This window comes from Gopherus flavomarginatus, chromosome 5 (genome assembly GCF_025201925.1).
Source record: "Gopherus flavomarginatus isolate rGopFla2 chromosome 5, rGopFla2.mat.asm, whole genome shotgun sequence".
In the NCBI taxonomy this organism is placed as follows: Eukaryota; Metazoa; Chordata; order Testudines; family Testudinidae; genus Gopherus; species Gopherus flavomarginatus.
The window spans coordinates 28,582,037-28,606,142 of NC_066621.1; the positions used below are offsets into that span (position 1 = coordinate 28,582,037).

The window sequence follows — 24,106 nt, forward strand, 5'->3', positions numbered from 1 at the left end:
TTTTCCACATCCTCTGTCCACTAAGTTACCTCCCTGATTCTGTAAGGGGCCCACACTTTCCTTGACTTTCTTCATGTTACTAACATACCTGAAGAAACTCTTCTTGTTACTGTTAACATCTTTTGCTAGCTGCAACTCCATGTGTGATTTGGCCTTCCTGATTTCACTCCTGCATCCCTGAGCAATATTTTTACACTCCTCCCTGGTCATTTGTCCAATCTTCCACTTCTTGTAAGCTGCTTTTTTGTGTTAAAGATCAGCAAGGATTTCACTGTTAAGCCAAGCTGGTCGCCTGCCATATTTACTATTCTTTCTACACATCGGGATGTTTTTTTCTGCAACCTCAATAGAGATTCTTTAATCCTTTAGAGAACTGGAACTGATTTCAGAGAAGGCACATGTTTGCTAGGTTTTTATGCATTTGCACAGGAAAATATTGAGTGTTTCCATTCATTTCAGGGATCCCTATTCAGTGGAACTCCTGAACATAATGGAAATGCCATTATTTTTGTTGAAGGAAGAGGTTTATAAGGTGGCAATAGGATTTGAAGCAAGGACCCTTTGATTTGCAGTCAAACACTCTACCACTGAACTACACCCGCAAGACTGTGGTGCAGGTAAGTCAGTGATCTTAAAGATTTTGAAGGACAGGCCCTACCTCGGAAATCTGTTCTCTTCCTAGACCACAGTGCTTTTAAAAATGAGGTTTCATTAAACTTATAGATAGATGTAGACACCACAGCTTGCACACCCACCCACATAGCTTCCCCCAGTGACATAGCTACCACTTCTCGGGGAGATGGATTAACTACGCGAACAGGACAGCTCTCTCCCCTCTGCTTAGAGCATCTTCATTCTTTGTTAATAGGTAGGAAATAACCTCCTGAATGGACAGTAACCAACTGATCAAATATTGCTGGGTCTGCATTCAATATTGGTAACTGGTGATGCTGGGCAGGATGAGTAGGAGCATCGCCAGCAGATTGAGAGAAGTGATTATTCCCCTCTATTCAGCAGTGGTGAGGCCAAATTTTTCATTTTTAATAAATAATTGGAGATACACCTATTTCCAAGAACTGGAAGGGACCTTGAATGGGCATCGAGTCCAGCCACCTGCCTCCTCTAGCAGGACCAAGTACTGATTTTCGCCCCAGATCCGTAAAGTGGCCCCCTCATGGATTAATCTCACAACCCTGGGTTTAGCAGGCCAATGCTTAAACCACTGAGCTATCCCTCCCCTCCTTCTGGAGCATTGCGTCCAATTTTTGCCCTTCCACTGCAGAAACAAATTGGAGAGAGTCTAGGGGAGGGCAACAAAAATGATTAGGGGGCAGGGGACTTATGAGGAGAGGCTAGAGCAGGGCCACCAATGGGGGGGGGGGAAAGTGGGGCAATTTGCCCCAGGCCCTGCAGGGATCCCATGAGAATATATTATTCTATAGTATTGCAACTTTTTTTTATGAAAGGGGCCCCCAAAATTGTTTTGCCCCAGGTCCCCTGAATCCTCTGGGCAGCCCTGCCCACTCCACCCCCTTGACTCATTCTCCTCCCTCTGAGGCCCCACCTGTGCTCTGCTCTCACTCCCATTTGACCACTCTCCCACCCTGCTCTTTCTCTTTGGCTGAGGCCTGCTGGTCCACCTTTTGCTCACTCCTCTCCTCCCTGAAAGCCTCCTTGTGTCTCTCCACACCCGCCCCCAAGGTCTACTAACCCCACCTCTCTGTCCTTCCCCTGAGACTCACCCTGCCCAAACCTTTCTGCCCCCTCCCCTAAGACCAGCCCTGCCCAGCACTCACACCTCTCTATCCCCTCCCCTGACCTGCCCTGTCTGCCACCCACACCTCTTTGCCCCACCCATGAGACCGGCCCTGCCCACCACTTGCACCTCTCTGCCCCTCACCTGAGGCCCGCCCTGTCCAACTCTTTCCTCGGTCATCTGTTGTTGTTCCTTGAAACATCAAGGATGGAATTAAAAGCTGAGTTTACTCCAGGGTGAGGAATGAAAGGTGCCACCAACCCCCTGACAAAGCTCAGTGGCCCAGAGAAAACCTGCCCCCTGCTATTGCAATCCCTGATGTGCTGGGGATATGATGGTAAAGGAACTGTCTGAATGATCAAGGCAGGAAATGGACAACAATCTACAGGAACGTAATTGACCACAAACACACTCTCCTCATGCTCCAGCCAGAAGGGAAATGAGCAGGAATTCTTGCAGTTCAGCCAGGGACACACTTACACAATGGCACCGCAGTGTGTGTGTTGTGGAAGCTGGTCTGAGGCAACAACTGGGATTGATCACTCAGTGAGAACAGAACTGGAGTGTAGTGAGAGACCCATCTCAAGCAAATAGTTGTGGCCGAGTGTTTAAGATGATGGATTAGAAATCCATTGGGGTCTCCCTGCACAGGTTCAAATCCTACCAACTACAGAGGAAGTGGTGGTCCTTTAGTTTCAACAGAACTGGGTCTTGTCCCACTCCCAAGCTGTGTCTACACTACTGGGTAATGTGGCTTTAAAGTGTTTCAATTAAACAGCTGTTGCATGTCCACACTATGCCCCTTGTGTTACCAGAGCACATCCAGGCTAGACTCTTGGATGGTCAAAGAGAGCAGTGCATTGTGGGTAGCTGTGCAACTGGCTGGAAGTGCTTTGGAAAGGGTTTGAAATGCCTCACAGGCTGGTACAGCATCACATGATTCAGGTTTCTCTATCCCATTGTTCCATGGGAATCCTACTAGATTGTCAACTGCAATGTGTTTGTGGGGGGAGTGAAGAGTGAGTGAGTGTGTGGGCACACTGTCTCTAAGTTCAGACAGCTGCTGCAAGCAACCAGTCCTGAGGCAGGGGAAGGGGTACAGCCCCAACATCAGCCCCTGCTTCCCTCACTGGCTCAGCTCAGCACAGCAGTCTCTGTGACACACAGACACTGCTGCCTGCTTAGCTCTGTGTCGGGGTGCTGGAACAGGGGGGTTAGAGGGCCATGGCCCCACCACTCTTTACTGGCTGTTAGGACAAATGGTGGAGTGGGGGGAAGGGTGGAGTCTTGAGAGGAAAGTATTTCTGTGGGTGTGGCCTCTGGGGGAGGGGTGGTGTGAGTGTGGGTCCTTGGGGAAGGGGTGTCATGGAAGTGCCACAGTGCAGACAACGGTGCCCCCTCCACTGTAAGGGACCTCCTGCCCCCCCTGTTCTGTGTTTATAGTGCAGGAGAGAGCAGCCTTCCACGGCAGTGATTTGCTCCCCTGGGCTCGGGCAGGGGGGCTCAGGCGGTGATTTAAAGGGCCCGGGGCTCTGGCCTCTGCAGGGAGCCCTGGGCCCCTTAAATCACCAGCTTGGGGAAGCCGGGCCGGGCTGGCACAGCGTACCCACTCTTGCCAGTACCCCACACTGGAACGTACCAGCTTTTTTTTAGTAATACAGGAAATTGGGGGCTAATCCTGAAAAGCTTCTTTGATGTAACTTACCTCCCTTGGCCTAAAATGTCCTGATTTAAAACTTGACTCCAAAGGCTGGGGTGGGGGAATGTGAGTGAGAAATAGAGCAGAGGAGAAAACTGACCCAGTGTTGATTTGAATGATTTGTATTTCAAAAGTAACTTATTTTGATTGGCTTCCAAGTCAATTTCTGTGTAGGTGTGTTAGCAAAAAGAAGGTCAGAGAAAGTGTGGGCCCCTTACTGAATGGGGCAGGCAACCTAGTGACAGATGATGTGGATAAAGCTGAAGTGCTCAATGCTTTTTTTGCCTCGATCTTCACAGACACTGGTAGCACAGTACGGGGAGGAGGTGAGTAGCCCTCGGTGGTGAAAGAACAGATTAAGGACTATTTAGAAAAGCTGGACAAGACCAAATCCTCAGTTCCAGATCTAATGCATCTGAGGGTCCGGTTGGAGTTGGCAGATGTGACTGTAGAGCCGTTGGTCATTATCTTTGAAAACTTGTGGTGATTGGGAGAGGTCTCGGATGGTTGGAAAAAGGCAAATCTAGTGCCTATATGTCTCCACTGCAATTTGAGTCTTGCAGCCCAAGCCCCATAAGCCTGAGTCGGCTGATTGGGCTTTGAGACAGGTGCCCTGGGTGTCTTAATCACAGTATAGACATAACATTAGGCTACATCTACAGTGCAATGAAGCAGCCACGGCTGGCCCCTGTCACATTAATCAGAGTCATGCAGCTTGGGCTGTGAAGTTACAGTGTCCGTATCTCGGCTCAGTCTCTGTACCCTGCTCTAGGAGCCCAGAAGGTTAGGAGAGAGTTTAGCGAGTGGAAATGGTAAAACCGCAATGAAGTATGGACTCATGGCATTTCTCCATTGTTCTATCTGCTTTGGGGCAGGGACAATGACACTTCCAGATGCATTTGTTATTTCAAAGGGTAGTTTAGGATTTTCATTCTCACTCACGGTGCACAAAGCAGGACTCAACCCTTGGTGTAAACTAAACGAGCTGCCCACAGATTCTGGCAGCCACAATGAGCCTTTTGGTGTGAGAGCTCAGACCTTCCCCTGTCCCAGAGGGAGGGAGTCATCTGTGACGGGCTGGAACACTTACCTATCAGCTCTTAACTCCCAAACTTTCAGTAAGTCTATTATCAATGCCTGTGAGCGTAATTTAAACCATAAGAACAGCCATACTGGACTAAAGCTGCATCTAGCTCTGTGTTTTGTCCTCTGGCTGTTGCCAATACCAAGTGCTCCAAGAGCTACTCAGCAAGGCACCCCTGGGAGTTGAACCCAGGATCTCCTGTTTACAAAACAGGTGCTTTAGCCAGCTAAGCCGTGGGACCTGTCTGTGGCTAAGAGGCACTGTCTGCGCACACCTGACTCCCTGCCATCCCCACCAGGGCCTGACAAGCTTTGCATGTGTTAGGATTCTGCAAAGCAGAGGAGCAGGTGACATTTTCCTTGCAAGCTGTGTGTGTGTAAATCTTTGGCCAGGTCTGCACTAGAAAGTTATTTTAACATTAAGTGTGTGAAAAACACACAACGCTCCCTCGGTCGGCACCCTTCCCCTCTGTCCCAACACACAGCCCTCCTATTCCCAGTGCCCCTCAATCCCAACCTTGACAAGAGGCCTAGAGCTTTTTGCAGCAAACTTAAAGCGACAAATTGTCAGTGTAAATGCTGCTGTTCATTATATCACCATAACTGGCCTCCTCCAGTATCCCACAATGCCCGCCGTGAACTCACCTGCCCTGCATTCCTGCTACAGAGGCTGGGCCCCTCCCCTTTCATAGCTCCAGAACGTTCTGACAGCTGAGCTGCTAGCTACACCGGCATTGGTTTGCTATAACTGCATTGCTTGGGGGAGTGTAAATTTTTTATACATCTAAGTAATGTAGTTACACCAACCTAATTTTGTAGCGTAGACCTGTCCAAATAAACACTCACACACCTTGGGAGTAAACCTTCCCCTACTGCTCTGCTTTACAGAATCCAAACACGAGAAAAGTTTATCAGGGCTCAATGGGGATTGGCAGAGTCAGGTGTGGGCAGACACGATGCTTTAAGTAACAGCAGGTACCATGGCTTAGCTAGTTACAACACCTGTTTTGTAAACAGGAGATCCTTGGTTCAACTCCTAGTGGTGCTTGGTTGAGTGCCTTTTGGGGCACCTGGTGTTAGCGACTGTCAGAAAACAAGATTCAGAGCTAGATGGACCTTTGGTCTAGCCCAGTGTGGCTTTTCTTATGGTTTAAATTACATTCACAGGCACCGCTAATAGAGTTACTGAAAGTTTGGGTGTTAAGAGCTGGTAGGTCAGTGGTCCAGTCCCCTCAATGCAGTTTTACCATTTCCACTTGCTAAACTCCCTCCCAACCTTCTGGGCTCCTAGAGCAGCGGACTGCCCCTGAGCCGAGACATGGACACTGCAACTTTACTATAGACCAAGCCGCATGACCCTGATTAATGTGACCTGGGCCAGCCGTGGGTGTTTCATTGCACTGGAGACGTAGCCTAATGTTATGTATACGCTGCGATTAACACACCCAGGGCACCTGCCTCAAAGCCCGGCCAGCTGACTCAGGCTTATGGGGCTTGGGCTGCAAGACTATAAAATTACAGTGCAGACAGATGGGACTTGAGCTCAACCTCTGAAACCCCAGGAGGGGTGAGGGTTTCTGAACCCAGGCTTCAGTGTGAACACAAATATCCGCACCACAGTTTTTAGCCCCTCAGCTTTAGCTCCATGGGCCCAAGTCAGATGACCCAGGCCAGCCATGCTGCCATCTTTATCCCAGGAGAGATAGACTGTACGGGTACGTCTCCATGGTGTTGCCAGGAGGGCTTTGGCTTCCTCGACCACGGGATGCTACTTGCGGAAGGACTGCTAGGAACAGATGGCGTTCACCTTTCGAAGAGGGGAAAGGCCTTATTTGCGCACAGACTGGCTAACCTGGTAAGGAGGGCTTTAAACTAGGTTCGACGGGGACAGGTGAGCAAAGCCCACAGGTAAGTGGGGAACAAGACCTGGGAGATGGGTTGGAAACAGGAGGAAGCACGGGCTATAATGGCAGAGAGGAAGGAGGGTCAGGGCAAAGCTGGGAGGCAAAATCAAACCAGTATCTTAGATGCCTTTATACAAATGCAAGAAGTATGGGTAATAAGCAGGAAGAACTGGAAGTGCTAATAAATAAATACAACTATGACATTATTGGCATTACTGAAACTTGGTGGGATAATACACACGACTGGAATGTTGGTGTGGATGGGTATAGTTTGCTCAGGAAGGATAGACAGGGGAAAAAGGGAGGAGGTGTTGCCTTATATATTAAAAATATACACACTTGGACTGAGGTGGAGATGGACATAGGAGACGGAAGGGTGGAGAGTCTCTGGGTTAGGCTAAAAGGGGTAAAAAACACAGGTGATGTCGTGCTGGGAGTCTACTACAGGCCACCTAATCAGGCGGAAGAGGTGGATGAGGCTTTTTTCAAGCAACTAACAAAATCATCCAAAGCCCAAGATTTGGTGGTGATGGGGGACTTCAACTATCCAGATATATGTTGGGAAAATAACACTGCGGGGCACAGACTATCCAATAAGTTCCTGGACTGCATTGCAGACAACTTTTTATTTCAGAAAGTTGAAAAAGCTACTAGGGGGGAAGCTGTTCTAGACTTGATTTTAACAAATAGGGAGGAACTTGTTGAGAATTTGAAAGTAGAAGGAAGCTTGGGTGAAAGTGATCATGAAATAATAGAATTTGCAATTCTAAGGAAGGGTAGAAGGGAGTACAGCAGAATAGAGACAATGGATTTCAGGAGGGCGGATTTTGGTAAGCTCAGAGAGCTGATAGGCAAGGTCCCATGGGAATTAAGACTGAGGGGAAAAACAACTGAGGAAAGTTGGCAGTTTTTCAAAGGGACGCTATTAAGGGCCCAAAAGCAAGTTATTCCGATGGTTAGGAAAGATAGAAAATGTGGCAAAAGACCACCTTGGCTTACCCTTGAGATCTTGCGTGACCTACAAAATAAAAAGGCGTCATATAAAAAATGGAAACTAGGTCAGATCACGAAGGATGAATATAGGCAAATAACACAGGAATGCAGAGGCAAGATTAGAAAAGCAAAGGCACAAAATGAACTCAAACTAGCTATGGGAATAAAGGGAAACAAGAAGACTTTTTATCAATACATTAGAAGCAAGAGGAAGACTAAGGACAGGGTAGGCCCACTGCTTAATGAGGAGAGGGTAACAGTAATGGGAGACTTGGAAATGGCAGAGATGCTTAATGACTTCTTTGTTTCAGTCTTCACTGAGAAGTCTGAAGGAATGTCTAGTATAGTGAATGCTTACGGGAAGAGGGTAGATTTAGAAGAGAAAATAAGGAAAAAGCAAGTAAAAAATCACTTAGAAAAGTTAGATGCCTGCAAGTCACCAGGGCCTGATGAAATGCATCCTAGAATACTCAAGGAGTTAATAGAAGAGGTATCTGAGCCTCTAGCTATTATCTTTGGGAAATCATGGGAAACGGGGGAGATTCCAGAAGACTGGAAAAGGGCAAATATAGTGCCCATCTATAAAAAGGGAAATAAAAACAACCCAGGAAACTACAGACCAGTTAGTTTAACTTCTGTGCCAGGGAAGATAATGGAGCAGGTAATCAAAGAAATCATCTGCAAACACTTGGAAGGTGGTAAGGTGATAGGGAATAGCCAGCATGGATTTGTAAAGAACAAATCGTGTCAAACTAATCTGATAACATTCTTTGATAGGATAACGAGCCTTGTGGATAAGGGAGAAGCGGTGGATGTGATATATCTAGACTTCAGTAAGGCATTTGATACGGTCTCGCATGATATTCTTATAGATAAGCTAGGAAAGTACAATTTAGATGGGGCTACTATAAGGTGGGTGCATAACTGGCTGGATAACCGTACTCATAGAGTAGTTGTTAATGGCTCCCAATCCTGCTGGAAAGGTATAACAAGTGGGGTTCCGCAGGGTTCTGTTTTGGGAAAGGTTCTGTTCAATATCTTCATCAACGATTTAGATGTTGGCATAGAAAGTACGCTTATTAAGTTTGCGGATGATACCAAACTGGGAGGGATTGCAACTGCTTTGGAGGACAGGGTCGAAATTCAAAATGATCTGGACAAGTTGAAGAAATGGTCTGAGGTAAACAGGATGAAGTTCAATAAAGATAAATGCAAAGTGCTCCACTTAGGAAGGAACAATCAGTTTCACACACACAGAATGGGAAGAGACTGTCTAGGAAGGAGTATGGCAGAAAGAGATCTAGGGGTCATAGTGGACCACAAGCTTAATATGAGTCAAGAGTGTGATACTGTTGCAAAAAAAGCAAACGTGATTCTGGGATGCATTAACAGGTGTGTTGTAAACAAGACACGAAAAGTCATTCTTCCGCTTTACTCTGTGCTGGTTAGGCCTCAACTGGAGTATTGTGTCCAGTTCTGGGCACCGCATTTCAAGAAAGATGTGGAGAAATTGGAGAGGGTCCAGAGAAGAGCAACAAGAATGATTAAAGGTCTTGAGAACGTGACCTATGAAGGAAGGCTGAAGGAATTGGGTTTGTTTAGTTTGGAAAAGAGAAGACTGAGAGGGGACATGATAGCAGTTTTCAGGTATCTAAAAGGGTGTCATCAGGAGGAGGGAGAAAACTTGTTCACCTTAGCCTCCAGTGATAGAACAAGAAGCAATGGGCTTAAACTGCAGCAAGGGAGATTTAGGTTGGACATTAGGAAAAAGTTCCTAACTGTCTGGGTAGTTAAACACTGGAATAGATTGCCTAGGGAAGTTGTGGAATCTCCATCTGTGGAGATATTTAAGAGTAGGTTAGATAAATGTCTATCAGGGATGGTCTAGACAGTATTTGGTCCTGCCATGAGGGCAGGGGACTGGACTCGATGACCTCTCGAGGTCCCTTCCAGTCCTAGAGTCTATGAGTCTATGAGTCCATTGCAATGTCAGCCCTGGTGTGGCACGCTGTGCTCAAAGCACTACCTGGAAGCCCCATATTCACCACTCTCATATAATGATGATGTGGTTTGTACAAAGTCTGCCTGGTGAGGTATCATTTCAAAAGTCTTGATCTGTTGAATACTAATATTGTGTTGGACTGTGTGTGTAGCTTTGGTTGGGAAGTTATGAAGTTTGCTCTGTGTGTGTTACTGAGATATATTATGAGGTTACGAAATGCCCACCACCAGCCTTTCAGGTGTGACAATGGAGGAGTCAGACTCACTGCTGGCCCATTAAAAGGGATCCACACTCCCAAGGACTATCCCAGGAACTGTGTACAATGCAGACTTCTCCGAGATAGCTCAGTGACAATGGACACTGCACATCCTAGCAAAGGTACTTCCTAGCAAGTTGGAAGAAACTATGAAAGAGGGGAAGAGACATCATGAGTTGACCTCTCTCCCCCACAATTCAACACCTGGAAACACTTCTGGAGGACAAACATTGAACCGAAATAAATCAGAAGAGAATAATAATAATATATTCAAATCAAAGTCTCCAAACAGACTAGTATTGGTTTTTCAGCAAAAATTTTCAGTTTGGGGAATTTTCTTTTCTCAGTCAGACTTTGCCAAGGGAAGTGGAGAAAAAATGTTTTAGAGTTGCTTCTTTCAGAACAGCCTGGCCTAGACACTAGCTCTGGTTCACTGTTTTGGTCTTGCTCAGGATGGGGGTATTTTAATTATTTTGGAAGGTCCCAGGGTGTTTGTGGGAGATTATGAGGATGTTCCCTTTTGAGATAAAAACTAAGAAATACAGGACTAGAGAATATTTTTAGAAACCTAAGATTTAGACTTTTTATTTGAAGCGTGGGGGGGGGGGTTAGATTCTGAGAAGGCTTTTGTTTGCAAGAAGAAACATTGTTTGATCTGTCATTGTACCAAAGGGGGAGATGGTTGACTATAAAGGAGCAGTGAAGACTAAATGCTTTCGATGACGATGGGATTTGAAACCAGGCATGCAGAGCCTAATGGTTTAGCAGTCCATCACCTTAACCACTCGGTCACCTCATCTGAGCTGTCAGGAAATGGACAGGAAGAGAAATCTAAGGCCGGCAGAGATAGGGACACAGGAGTTTTTAAATACTAAGCATAAGCAGAGTCTGAATGAGCTCCCCCTCATATCTAGTGAGGAGCTGGGGAAAGACTTCAGGAACAGACTGTGTTTGCACAGACACACCTACTCTGCGTATGATGCGGCCGCTTCCCCAAAATGACCAGTTTAGGATGGTGGTGGGTTACAAATCACTTTAGGATTGAGTGCAATGAAATGTTATTCTCCTTCCTGTATGAGTGAAGGGCAGAAGAACATACCTAGTCTGTCCTGACGGAGGGGTAGGTGGGTGAGGAATAGCTTTTATTGGACTGCAGAGAAGTGATTGAGGACATCACCCTAAACCAGTGGTCCCCAAACATTTCACATTGTGCCCTCTTAGCCATGGCTGTGGCCCCTTGGAAGCCACGATTGAGAACCGGGGCTGGGAGGAGTGGGGCTGTTGCTTGCTGGGGAGAGGAGTGCAGACAGGGTAAAGGGGTCGAGGCCAGGCTGGGAGCCAGAGTCTCAGGCTGAGGGTGGGGTTGGGGAAGAGCTGGGACAGAATGGGGCTGAGTGGTGCTCCATCCCTGCCCTCCATGGGGACTGGCTCAGGCCCTAAGGTACCCCCATGAATGTTCCTCTGTGTCCTCCTAGGAGTCATGCCCCACATTATAGGGACCACTGAACCCTACTCGCTAAGCAGGGGCTAATGATGCCAAAGCCTAGGGAAAGGGAGAACAAGTGCAGGGGCCCCAGCACAAGAACCATGGCCTGAAACTCTCTTCTGTCTGTGGCCTTGCCCTCTTTCAACCTTTCCACCCATGGCCCCATTCACTAGTCACTTCTTCTCCACTCCTTCCCCACTGGCCCCACCCTGCTCACTCATTTATTCCATCTCCCCACACTGCAGCCCTGAGACCAGAGAAGCTCTGTAGCCCCAGGGCCATAGCGGGGAATGGGAGGTCCTCCAGCCCTAGGGCTGACATGGGGGAGACTTTTCCAGGGGTCCCAAATCAGCCGGGGCACTCGGGCAGCATGCGGCAGTGCAAAGGTGCACGCTGCGGGTGTAGTGTCAGACACAGCTTCCTGGGGGGACTCCCACATTTCTCCCTGCGTGTACCCGGTGGAGGAGCATTGTGGGGGGAGGGGCAAGTGGTGACACAAAGATACAGCTCACCTGCACCCAACGTTCCTCTGTGGCCCCATAGAGGGTTGGGGGGGAGTGAGGAGCAACACTATGTGCTTCATGCGTCCTTGTCAATTTCCCCACCTGGGCTGTACTGTGAGGGGAGAATCAGAAGCTGCTGCTCTCTGCCCTCCCCTTATGCAGCCCAGCTGAGGAAAGTGACCTGGATGCAGGGAGCTCGGATGATCTCGCTTCTTACCCCCTTTTCCCGCAGCCCCTAGGGGTGCCTGGAGGAGCAGCGTTCCAGGGAGGAGTGGGGGGCAGCAATACCAGCTGCTCCATGCACACAGGTCAGTGTCCCCACATGGGAGCAGGAGCTGGTGCAGGAGTTTCTGTGATGCCTATTCTGTCAATATCGTCACTCAATACCAGGCACTCAAATTCACCCGTCTTATTACTTAGACATTTAGCATTTGTATTTAAGCACTTATAAAATGTGTCCCATTTTACCTGTCTGCTATTATGTAATGTAATTGAGGGAGACTTTTATTACACTGTTTCTGATCAGATCCTACCTGTACATTATCATCTTTCATCCTCTCCTCCTTACTAGGCTACAGAGAATCCCTGTGAATAGTTTCTCTCCTAACGGATGTCTCTGTCTGAACCCTGTGCTCCTCAGCGCCTGTCTGCTTTCCCCCAGCTCTGAGGCTGTGTCTACACTGCGCACCTTACCATGGTGCAGCTGTGCCACTCTAACCATGCTGTTATATGGTGCGCTGTGTGGCCATCCTTATCGCTCGGAGAGAGCTTCCCCGGCAACAAAACCAAACCACTACAACGAGGGGCAGGAGCGTCATCACCAGGAGCACAGCTCCACCAACGAAGCGCTGTTCACACTGCTGCTTTGCATGGCTCAAATGTTGGCATTCGGGGAGTGTTTTTTCTCACCTGAGTGACAAAATTTTTAGCAACAAAAGCCTTAATTTAAAAAGAACTCCTCTGCAACCTATTTAATGTAACCTTTATACAACCTTTATACTGCCTCCAGTTTTGGTGTCCTCATTTGAAACAGATGTTCTGAAATTGGAGTTGGGGCAGCAAAGAGCCACCAAATGTTCTGAGGGCTGGAGAAAAATGCCTTCTAGTGAGCTATTGAAAGAGCTCAACCTGTTTAGCTTTTCAAAAGATGATTGAAAGGTGAGTTCATTGAAGTGTTGAAGTGCCTTAATGGAGAAAAAAGATTGGGTGTTAAAGGGTTCTTTAATCGAGCAGAGAAAGACATAACAAGACCCAATGATTGGAAGGTGAAAAGAGAAAAATTCATGTTACAACTAAGCCCGAAATAGTCAAGAGTGAGGATGATTCATGACAGGAACAACCTACCAAGGAAAGTGGTGGATTCAGCATCTCCTGATGTCATTCAATGAAGACTAGATGCCTTTCTGGAATGTGTTTGCCCCAAAAGTAGCTATTGTGTCATACAGGAGGCTTGTGATATGCAGGGGGTCAGATCAGATGCTCTAATGGTCTCTTCTGGCCATAAAGTCAACTAATTTCTGAAAAACTGAGTTTAGCATTGGGAGCAGCGTCTGATGTTTTCCTGTCTAGCCAGCTTGCTGCCTAGAACGAACGCTCCTTGAGTAGGGTAATCCACAGGGAGTAGCTCAAAACTCCAAAGTGTAGGGCCAGGGGCAGGACATTGGCACAGCAAGGGAGGAATATGGCAGTGACATCACAAAGGCCTTTTGCAGGACCTCACACTATTGGTCCAAGGTGGTGGGAGGGTGGTGACCTCACAGAGAGATGCTGACATCAGCCAGGCAGGACAGCGGTGAGGGGCCAGGGAAACCTCAGAGACTCCTGTGGCTTTGCTTCAGCAAGTCTCTTTCTCCAGGTCTCTCTTTGAGGACTGATAGAGTATTCGGGTTCATGGACGTGAGTGCCAGGAGGAAACTCTTTTGAGTTTTCTCCTTCCCTTTTAGTGATTATACTAGAAAACAGCCATCCCTGTTTAGAAGGTAAGAGCCTCCTGGAGGTTTGAAACCTGTTCAGTCAGATCCATCTGGTGACAGTTGAATTCTAAGCATGGAAAACACATGTTAAGGAGGCAGAATTTTATTGCGCACCTGAGATTTTGTCCCTTAGAATCATGGGGACATTCGGGTTTCACTTTTTCCTCCATCCCTCTCTCCCTCCTGTCTCTTCGTCTCTTGTTTCTTTTGTCCTTTCTCCTGTTCCCCTCCCAACACCAGGAAGGAGGTGTGTGTGTGTGTGTGTGTGTGTGTGTGTGTGTGTGTGTGTGTGTGTGTGTGTGTGTGTGTGTGTGTGTGTGTGTGTGTGTGTGTGTGTGTTGCAGGCGAGTGCTTTGCAGATCCCACTGTGGGAGGTCCACCCAAAAATGTGGGGCTGAACTAGTGCTCAGGCAGTGATCCCCTGCAGTGACATGGGCCATCTTTTGGGATCTCTGATGAGAACCTTCAGCCTCAGTCTCTACCCTGATTGGATGAGCATGTGGTTATTGACAGGAAGGAGACTCAGGTCCTTGTTGGTCTCTTTTAAGACCTAGGTAATAAGTCAGAACCAGTTCTATGTTTGATGAATTTTGCTTCTTCTTTGCATTAATGGTCTCTGAGCAGTTCATGATTCTCTCTAACACTGCAGTTCTCCTGAAATACTTGCTGAATAATTACTGTGCACTGTTGTTGATCTGGAGCTCATCTGAGAGCACTTTATTCAGGTCATTCAGTGTCTGAAATTCAAGATCCGATGGTTAGTTTGAAAATCAGTTCTCTTGGGTCCTATTCCCAACTCTGCCACTGCCTGCCTGTGTGACCTAAGATAAGTCAATTCTCCTTTCTCAGCCTTAGCTTCTCCCTTTTTCAAGTAGGTATAATAATGATCTGCTCTTACCTACCTCACGGTGGATGGAGGATGGGGATCTATTGGAGAGCGTCACTAGGAGTAGGGCATAATATGAGGTGTCCTATCACGTTTACTCAGAGCAGATTAACACATAATAGAAGAGCTGAAATAGTCTATTTTATTTGTATTTTTTTATTTTGAAATTGTTAAGAGCAGCAACGACTTAGCTCAGACTGAAGCATCTTATCTAATGTTTGAGATCTAAGTGTCTCCTCTTTGTGTGCCAGGAGACAATTTAACACACTGTGATGAACAGGAGATGCTTTTGTTTTGCAACACAATATTTTTGCAAAGAACTTTCATCCCACTTGTTATAATTCTGAGACACAAGCTGGTTTAGTCTGAATGGGCTTTTGAGACAGAAACGATTTGAATGAAATTTCTCCACCATCTCGATTCCTGGGCTTTATCCCTTCCTCGGGGGTGGTTTACTGTCTGTTAGAACAGGAGTTGGGACTGGTGGCTTCTCTTTCTGGCTCTGCCAGCGCCATGCTGTGTAGGCGCTTGGGTAGGTCACTTCCTTTCTCTGAACCTCAGGCTCCTCCCACCTTCCCAATGGGAAGAGGGACAGTTCTCGAACTCCGGTCAGTTGTGAGCCTGAGTGAGATAAGGGGCGTTAAAGCCCTCTGTAAAAGAGAAAGGGGAGTTTCACAGTGTTCAGCACCAAGGAATTCTAAAGTTTGCTAAAATGTCTAGTCTGTGGAAACAAGAAATGGTCGAGGCCAATCTTTAACCAGTGCCTTTTTTAAAGGCCATTCAGGGATGTGAGTCCCTGTCTTTTAGGTACCTGGGGTTCTTTGCCAGCAGGAGAGAAGAGGTTCCTTCCTCCATTTTTGTGGCCTTAACAAACCAGGTGTTCTGTCCCAGTTCTCCTCTGAGATCCCTGAAAAAGAACATCTTCCCATCCATAAACAAGACAGGACCTTTCTCTAAAAGGGGAGCAAAGAGACCCCTGGGACTTACAGACTAGCTAGCCTCACTGCCACAGCTGGAGAGATCCTGCAATACATTCTTAAACACTCAGTTTGTCAGCAGCACCTACAGGATCATTTGGTTCTTAGGACTAGTGAGCATGGATTTGTCAAGAACAAATCATTCCAAACGAATCCTCTTTCCTTCTTTGGCAGAGTTTCGGGCCTGGTGGAGGTAGGTAAACAGTACATGGGATCTAGCTTGGGGTTACTAAGGCTTTTCACACAGTCCCATAGGACATTCTCACAAGCGAATGAGGGAAATGCAGTCCAGCTGCAATCAGTGTAATGTGGGTGCAGAGCTGGTTGAAAGCCTAGTCTCCAGGAGCCCTTCTCCAGATTTGGCTGTCCAACGGAGAGGGTGTACCTAGTGGGTCCGGCAGGGATCAGTCCACGGTCCGGTACTATTCAATATTATCATGAATGATTTGGAAAATGCAGTGGAGACCATGCTTCTAAAATTTGTAGCTGACATCAAGCACTTAGGAGCACAGGATTGGAATTCAAAATGCCCTTAACAAATTGGACACTTGGTCTTCTTGAGCCAAACTCCATGGCTGGGCCCCTCTCTCTAGACTGGGCTGAAGTGAAACCCCAGAGCCAAACACTCCTCCTGGGCATTGTGCTCCGACCTTGAATGGTCAGATGCTGCTTAGCACTGTCAGAGCAGCTTTGGCTGGGAGATTCTCCCAGCACTTTCCAATAGCGGGAAAGTATGAAATCCCCATTTGACTGCTGGGGACAGAGCCCTACAGAGGGGAGCAACTTGCCCAAAGTCCCCCAGGAAAAGGAAAACAACCAGGAGTGGAACCAACAGGAAACCCAGCAATGGAACTCTGGAGTCCTGGGGGTGTGCTAGGGTGACCAGATGTTCCGATTTTATAGGGACAGTTCCAATTTTGGGGTCTTTTTCTTATTTAGGATCCTATTACCCCCCACCCCGTCCCTATTTTTCATATTTGCTGTCTGGTCACCCTAGGGTGTGCACATGTGTGGGTCTCAGCTGCTCCCTGCCCCATCATTGAAGCAGATGTGCAGGGTTATTGCCCTGGGAACTGCAGAGCACCAGTAGACATGGAGTTAGCTGGAGGTAGGGTCTGGCTGCAGGCAGGGCAAGGGATGTGGGGCTGGCTAGCCTCAGGCGGGGGGTGCATCAGAGGTTGGCTGTAGACAGGGCAGGGGGTGCGGGGCTGGCTGCAGACAGGGCGTGCAGGGCTGGTGCAGGCTGGGGATGTGGGGGGGCTGGCTGGCTTTGGGCAGGGCCACAGGGGGGTGTGGCAGGAGTTGGCTGGAGACAGGGCAGGGAATGTGTCGGGCTGGCTGCAGGGCTGACTGCAGGCAGGGCAGGGAGGATGCGTCTGTGTGGGCAGGGCAGAAGGTGCAGGGCTGGCTGGAGACAGAGGCTGGTTGCGGGCAGGGCAGGGCAGGGGGTGCAGGGCTGGCTGCAGGCAGGGCACGGGGCACTGCCGGTGCGAGGATGTTTCATGCCCTAGGCGAAACTTCATTCTTGCGCCCTCCCCTCCTGCACCCCCTCCCTGAGACGCCCCACCAGTGGCAGCTCCCCCCTACTTCCTGAGGTGCCCCTCTTGTGGCAACCTCCTCGCTCTGCCCTGTAGCACCCCCCCTTGCCCCAGCTCACCCCTGCTCTGAGCATGAGTACCCCGAGTACGCCATGGACGCTTCACTTCTCCTGCCTCCCAAGCTTGCGGTGCCTAAGCCTGCCAGGAGTCAAGCACCTTCCTCTGAGCCACAGCAGCCCTGACAGCTGACAATAGAGGTACCTTAACCCCTGAGTTCCTTCAATGTGTCCCCCTCCGGGATTCAGCTCCGATCTCCAGATACTCGGGGTATGACTATACAAGCTGCCGAATTGGTGGATAGCGATTGATCCAGCGGGGGTTGATATATTGCGTCTAGTGTAGATGCAACACATCGAGTGCTCTCCTGCCAACTGCTGTACCCCATCATATCTGACAGGCGTGTCTGGACGGAGGCCTGAGGCTGGGTACTTTAAGGGAACTGCGTGGTTTAAACTTGTAAGTAAACAGTGAGGTACTACAAAAGATGTTTTGTGCTGACTTGGTAAATCTAAGTATTGAAATAACCAGCAGCATTTGGGATTTGTCTGCCCTGTTTTGTTTGCAGTTCACCCTGATTGAGTGACCTCAGCTGGCTCCCACGGGCAGCACCGTCACACCTACATTCAGGCTGTAGGGATCTGGGGGATCTTAGCGGCCTTGGGTGCACAGATACCTAAGTCCGGGCCGTACGGGTCCCTGGGGGGCTTAGAGAGTTTTGGAGGGGACACAGATACCAATCTCCAGGCTCTAGGGGTCCTTAGGGGATTCGTCGGGGGCACATATTCCTACATCAAGGCTGTAGTGGTACCGGGGGGCTTAGGGTGTTAGTGGGGCCATAGATACCTACATCTAGGCTGGAGGCATCCTAGGAGTCTTAGGAGATTTGTGGGGGCCCAAGATACCTATGTTCAGACTGTAGGGGTACCAGGGGGTCTTAGGGGTTCGGGTGGGTACAGATACATATGTCCAGGCTGTATCGGTCCCGGGGAGGTTAGAGGTTTCATGATGGGAACAGAGATCTACGTCCAGATTGTAGATGTCCATGGGGGGTTAGGGGAGTTGTGGGGGTACAAACACCTACGTCCAGGCTGTAGGGGTTCCTGGAGGATTAGTGGGTTTCTGAGGGGCACATATACCTATATGCAAACTGGAGTGTTCTGGGGGGCTTCTGGAGTCTATATGGGGTACAGATACCAATGTCCTGGCTGTTTAGGTCCCTGAGGGGCTTAGGGGCGTTGTGGGGGGCACAGATACCTAAGTTCAGGCTGAAGGGGTCTCCGGGGGTCTTAGGTGTTTGGTGGGGGGCACAGATAAATATGACCAGGCTGCAGGGGTCTCAAAGGGGCTTTGGGTCTGTCACAGCATGTAGGAGAGTCCAGTCCTGCACCCCACTTCCTGGGACTCATATTGACTCTCAGCCAGCCAGTAAAACAGAAAGTTTATTGGACAACAGGAGTGAAGGATACAGCAGAGCTTGGAGGCACAAGCAGGACCCCGTAATCAAGTCCTACTGGGAGTTCAGGAAACTTAGTTCCCAGTTTGGGATTCCCTGAATTCCAACTACCCAGATCAAAATCGAAACTGAACTAACCCACCTCCCTCCAGCCGGTCCCTTCCTGTGTCCAGCTTCGCTGGCAAAGGTGCTGACCCCCTCCCCCCTGCCTAGCTCAGGTTACAGGCTGAGCATGTGTCCAGTCCTAAAGTCACCCGCTGCTCTCCCATCCCCCACACAGACAGTCCCTACTCCATCACAGTAATGTCCAGAGCATTTCCCGCATGGAGCAACAGTGACACCGTGTGGCCACGCAGGGTAATGCCCAGAGCATTTCCCTCACCGAGCAACAGTGACATCGTGTGGCCACGCAGGGTAATGCACAGAGCATTTCCCTCAAAGGGTAACAGTGACACCGTGTGGCCACGCATGGTAATGCACAGAGCATAACACCTATGTAGAGGCTGTAGAGCTCTCTGGGGGGGCTTAGGGGTCGTGGGGGCACAGATAGCTACGTCCATTCTGGAGGCATTCCGGTGGGGATTAGGGGCTTCATGGGGGACACAAATATCTATGTCCGGGCTGGAGAGGTCCCTGGATGGCTAAGGGGGTTGTGGAGAGCACAGGTACATACGTCCAGGCTGTAGTGGTCCCTGGGGAGTTAGGGAGTTGATGAGGGGCACAGAAACCTATATATGGTCTGGAGGGGTCCCTGGGAGACTTAAGGGGTTGTGGTTATGCAGATACCTACATCCCGGTTGGAGGGGGCCCTGGGGAGCTTAGGGGGTTTGTGTGGCATACACACACCTACAGCCAGGCTGGTGGGGGCTCTATGGGTCTTAGGGGGCTTGTGGGGGGCAGAGATACCTATGTGCAGGCTGCAGAAGTCCTGGGGAGGGCTTAGGGGGTTCCTGGAGGTCACAAATATCTACATCCAGGCTGGAGGGGTTCTGGCAGTATTAGGGAGTTGTGGTGGGGGGGCACAGATACCTATTTCGAGGCTGTAGGGGTCCAGGGGTTGCTTTGGGGAATTTTGGGGTACAGATACCTATGTGCATGCTGGAGGTGTCGCTGGGAGGATCAGTGTGTTCGTGAGGGTGCACAGATACCTACGTCCAGGCTATAGGGATCCTGATGGGGGATCTTATGGGGTTGTGGGGGCACAGATACCTTCATCCATGCAAGAGGGGTCCTGGGGGCCTTTGGGGGTTTGTGTTGGGCACAGATACCTGTGTCTAGGCTAGAGGGGTTCCGGAGGGATTAGGGGGGTTGTGGGGAGCTCAGATAGCTATGTCGAGGCAGGAGAGGTCCCATCATGGCCTAGGGGGTTTGTGGGGGGCACAGATACCTGCATCTAGGCTGGAGGGGTTTTGGCGGTCTTAGGAGGGTTGTGGGGGCACAGATACCTATGTCCATGCTGGAAGGGTCCCGTTGTGGTTTAGGGGATTCGTTGGGTCAGAGATACCTATGTTTAGGCTGGAGAGGTCCTGGGGGGGATTAGGTGTGTTGGGGGGGGGGAACAGATACCTACGTCCCAATTGTACGGTGCCCTAGGTAGCTTAGGAGGTTTGTAGGGGTCACAGATACAAACATCCATGCTGTAGGGGTCCCAAGGGTCTTTGTGGGGCTCTGAGGGTCACAGATACCTACCTACAGGCTGGAGGGGTCCTGTGGGTCTTAGGGGGTGTGTGGGGCGTACAGATGCCTTCATCTGGGCTTGTGGGTCCCCTGGGGGGCTTAGAGGTTTGCGGGGAGCACAGATACCTTTATCCAGGCTAGTTGGGTCCCGGTTGGGTTAGGGGGTTGTGGGGGGGGCACAGATACCTATGTAAGCAGAAGCAGGATGAACTCTACCCTGACATTTGGTGGTGAATTATGGCAAGTGTGGAAACGAATTTCAGGGGCTGATCGTGTTTGCATAGGCACACCCACCCCGCCTGACACAGCCACGGCAGCCTGGGATGGTTGCTTTGGCATCTGTGGTATCCCCAGTTTATTTGGGGTGTTGTTGGGGTGTGAGATGTGGAGTGTTGTCACCCTGATTGTGTGGATAAGGAACAGTGAAACTGCTTTGAGACAGAGATTCTCACCATCAGTTGAGTGGCACTCACTAGACAAGTGAGTGGGCTCCTTCGATGAACCAGAAATATCAATTGCACTTTCTCTTTTAGCAGTTGAATAGCAGAGCTGATATTTGAGTCTCCTAAGAATTGAAGTTGTAGATTCCTGAGTTGAATTTGTTAAATAGCTGTGCTAGCTAGTGGGGGAGTCAGAAACTATATTGCAGAGCAGAACAGCTGATGGAGAGAAGTAGTTTGCTGGATGGTTGGAGTGGCCCATGGAGTGAGGTGAGATGAGCAGTTTTTAGGGACAGCTGGAACAGATCACAGGTCGGCTGGGGGACAAGAGCAGCTGGTGGACCGAGCTGAGCAGTTCGTGGGGAAGGGGGAAGCAGAATCCCACAGAGAGGTAGGGCAGTCGGCAGTAGACCACATAAGGTGCCCCTTTCGCTTGCTCCTCTAATGCCCGAAGGCCTCCTTGTGCCTCTCCACCCCCTACCCCAAGGCGTGTCTGCTGCCCCCACCTCTCTGCCCTTCCCCTGAGACTCACCCTGCCCAAACCTCTCTGTCCCCTCCCCTAAGACCAGCCCTGCCCACCACTTGCGCCTCTCTGCTTCTCCCCTGAGACCCACCCTGCCCAGCACTCACACCTCTCTACCCCCTCCCCTGACCTGCCCTGTCCACCACCCACACCCCTCTGCCCCTCCCCTAAGACCCGCCCTGTCCACCTCTTTCCTCGGTCATCTCTTGTTATTCCTTGAAACATCAAGGATGGAATAAATAGCTGAGTTTACTCCAGGGTGAGGAAGAAAGGAACCACCAATCCCCTAGCAAAGCTCAGTGCCCAGGAGAAAACCTACCCTCTGCTATTGCAATCCCTGATGTGCTGGGGATATGATGGTAAAGGAACTGTCTGAATGATCAAGGCAGGAAATGGACAACAATCTACAGGAACGTAATTGACCACAAAAACACCCTCCTCATGCTCCAGCCAGAAGGGAAATGAGCAGGAATTCTTGCAGTTCAGCCATGGACACACTTACACAATGACACAGCAGTGTGTGTGTTGTGGAAGCTGGTCTGAGGGAACAAATGGAATTGATCACAGATTGAGAACAGAACTAGAGTGTAGTGAGTGACCCCTCTCAAGTAAGTAGTTATAGCTGAGTGGTTAAGGTGATGGACTAGCAATCCATCGGGGTTTCCCTGCACAGGTTCAAATCCTGCCAACTATGGGTGAAATTGTAGTTCTTTAGTTTCAAGAGAGCTGGGTCTTGTCTCACTCTCAAGTTATGTCTACGCTATTGGGTAATGTGGCTTTAAAGTGTTTTAATTAAATAGCTGTTACCTGTCCACACTATACCCCTTGTGTCACCACAGCACATCCAGGCAAGAATCTTGGATGGCCACAGACAGCAGTGCATTGTGGGCAGCTGTGCAACTGGCTGCAGGTGTTTTGGGAAGGGTTTGCAAGACCTAATGGCTGGTACAGCATCACATGATGCAGGTTTCTCTATCCCATTGTTCCATGGGAATCCTACTAGATTGCCAGCTCCTTTTCAACTGCAATGTGCCTGGTGGGGTAGAGAGTGTGTTTGCGTGTGTAGGGGGAGAGTGAGTGTGTGGACACACTGTCTCTAAGTCCAGACAGCTGCTGCAAGCAACCAGTCCTGAGGCAGGGGGAGGGAGACAGCCCCAACATCAGCCCCTGCTTCCCTCACTGGCTCAGGTCAGCACAGCAGCTTCTGTCACACACACACACACACACACACACACACACACACACACACACACACACACACACACACACACACTGCTGCCTGCTTAGCTCTGTGTCAGGGGTGCTGAAACAGGGGGTTAGAGGGCTGTGGCTCCACCACTATTTACCAGCTGTTAGCACCAGTGATGGAGTGGGGGGAAAGGTGGAGTCTTAGGGGGGGAAGAGGCGTTCTGTGGGTGTGGCCTCGGGGGAGGGGTGGTGTGAGTGTGGGTCCTTGAGGAAGGGGTGTCATGGGAGTGCCACAGTTCAGACAACGGTGCCCCCCCACTGTAAGGAAGCTCCCGCCGCCCCTGCTCTGTGTTCGTAGCGCAGGAGAGAGCAGTATCCACGACAGTGATTTGCTCCCCAGGGCTCCAGCAGGGGGGCTAGGAAGACGATTTAAAGGGCCCGGGGCTCCGGCCACTGCAGGGAGCCCTGGGCCCTTTAAATCACCAGCCTGGGAAAGCCGGGCCGGGCTGGCACAGCGTACTCGCTCTTGCCGGTATCCCATACTGGACTGGACTGACTTACTTTCACCTCTGGAAGGTCCTCACGTGGATCAATAACTGGTTAAAAGCTAGGAAACAAAGGTTAGAAATAAATGGTCAGTTTTCAGGATGCAAACAGGTAACTAGTGGTGTCTGTACTGGGACCAGGACTAGTCAACATATTGATAAATGATCTGCTAAACAGCAAGGTGACAAAATTTGCAGATGATCCAAAACTACTGAGGATAGTTAAGTGCGAAGCAGCCTGTGAGGAGCAAATAAGAGATTTCACAAAACTGGGTGAAAGGGCAACAAAATGGCAGATGAAATTCAATCCTGATGAATGCAAAGTAATGCACATTGGCAAACATAATCCCAACTCTACATATAAAACAATGGGATGTCAAATAGCTGTTGCAACTCAAGTGAGAGATCTTGGAGTCACTGTGGATAGTTCTCTGCAAACATCCACTCAATGTGCAGCAGCCGTCAAAAAGCAAACAGAATGTTGAGAGTCATTAGGAAAGGGATAGAAAATAAGAGAGAAAATCTTATTGCTGCTGTATAAATCCATGGTACGGCCACATCTTGATTGCTGCATGCAGATACGATCACCCCATCTCAGAAAAGATGTATTGTTATTGGAAAAGGTTCAGAAAGGGGTATGGAGTGTCTGCCATCTGAGGAGAGAATAATCAGACTGGGACTTTTCAGCTTGGAGAAAAGATGACTAAGGGAGGACATGATAGAGGTCTATAAAATCATGGCTGGTGTGGAGAAAGTAAATAAGGAATTGTTACTTATTCCTTCTCATAACACAAGAACTTGGGGTCACCAAATAAAATTAATAGGCAGCACATTTAAAACAAACAAAAGGAAGTATTTTTTCACACAATACACAGTCAACGTGTGGGACTCCTTGCCAGAGGATGTTGTGAAGGTCAAGACTATAACAGGGCTCAGAAAAAGAGCTAAATCGATTCATGGAGGACATGCTCTGAGCCAGGATGGGCAGGGAAGTTGTCTCTAGTCTCTGTTTGCTGGGAGCGGGTGACAGGGGATAGATCACTTGATGATTACCTGTTCTGTTCATTCCCTCTGGGGCACCTGGCTTTGACCGCTATGGGAAGACAGGATACTGGGCGAGATGGACCCAGTCTGACCCAGTCTGGCTGCTCTTACGTCCTTATG

General features: G+C 49.3%; 1 protein-coding gene and 1 non-coding gene across 2 annotated transcripts in view; one reads left to right on the forward strand and one right to left on the reverse strand.

Annotated features, from left to right (window-relative positions):
* The window catches only part of LOC127052581 (zinc finger protein 436-like), a 269,164-nt gene that overhangs the window by 75,856 nt on the left and 169,202 nt on the right, over nucleotides 1–24,106 (reverse strand). The window lies entirely within an intron of this gene.
* On the forward strand, nucleotides 21,822–21,903 carry TRNAA-AGC (transfer RNA alanine (anticodon AGC)). Its single transcript has one exon. It is a non-coding gene; the product is annotated as a tRNA-Ala (tRNA).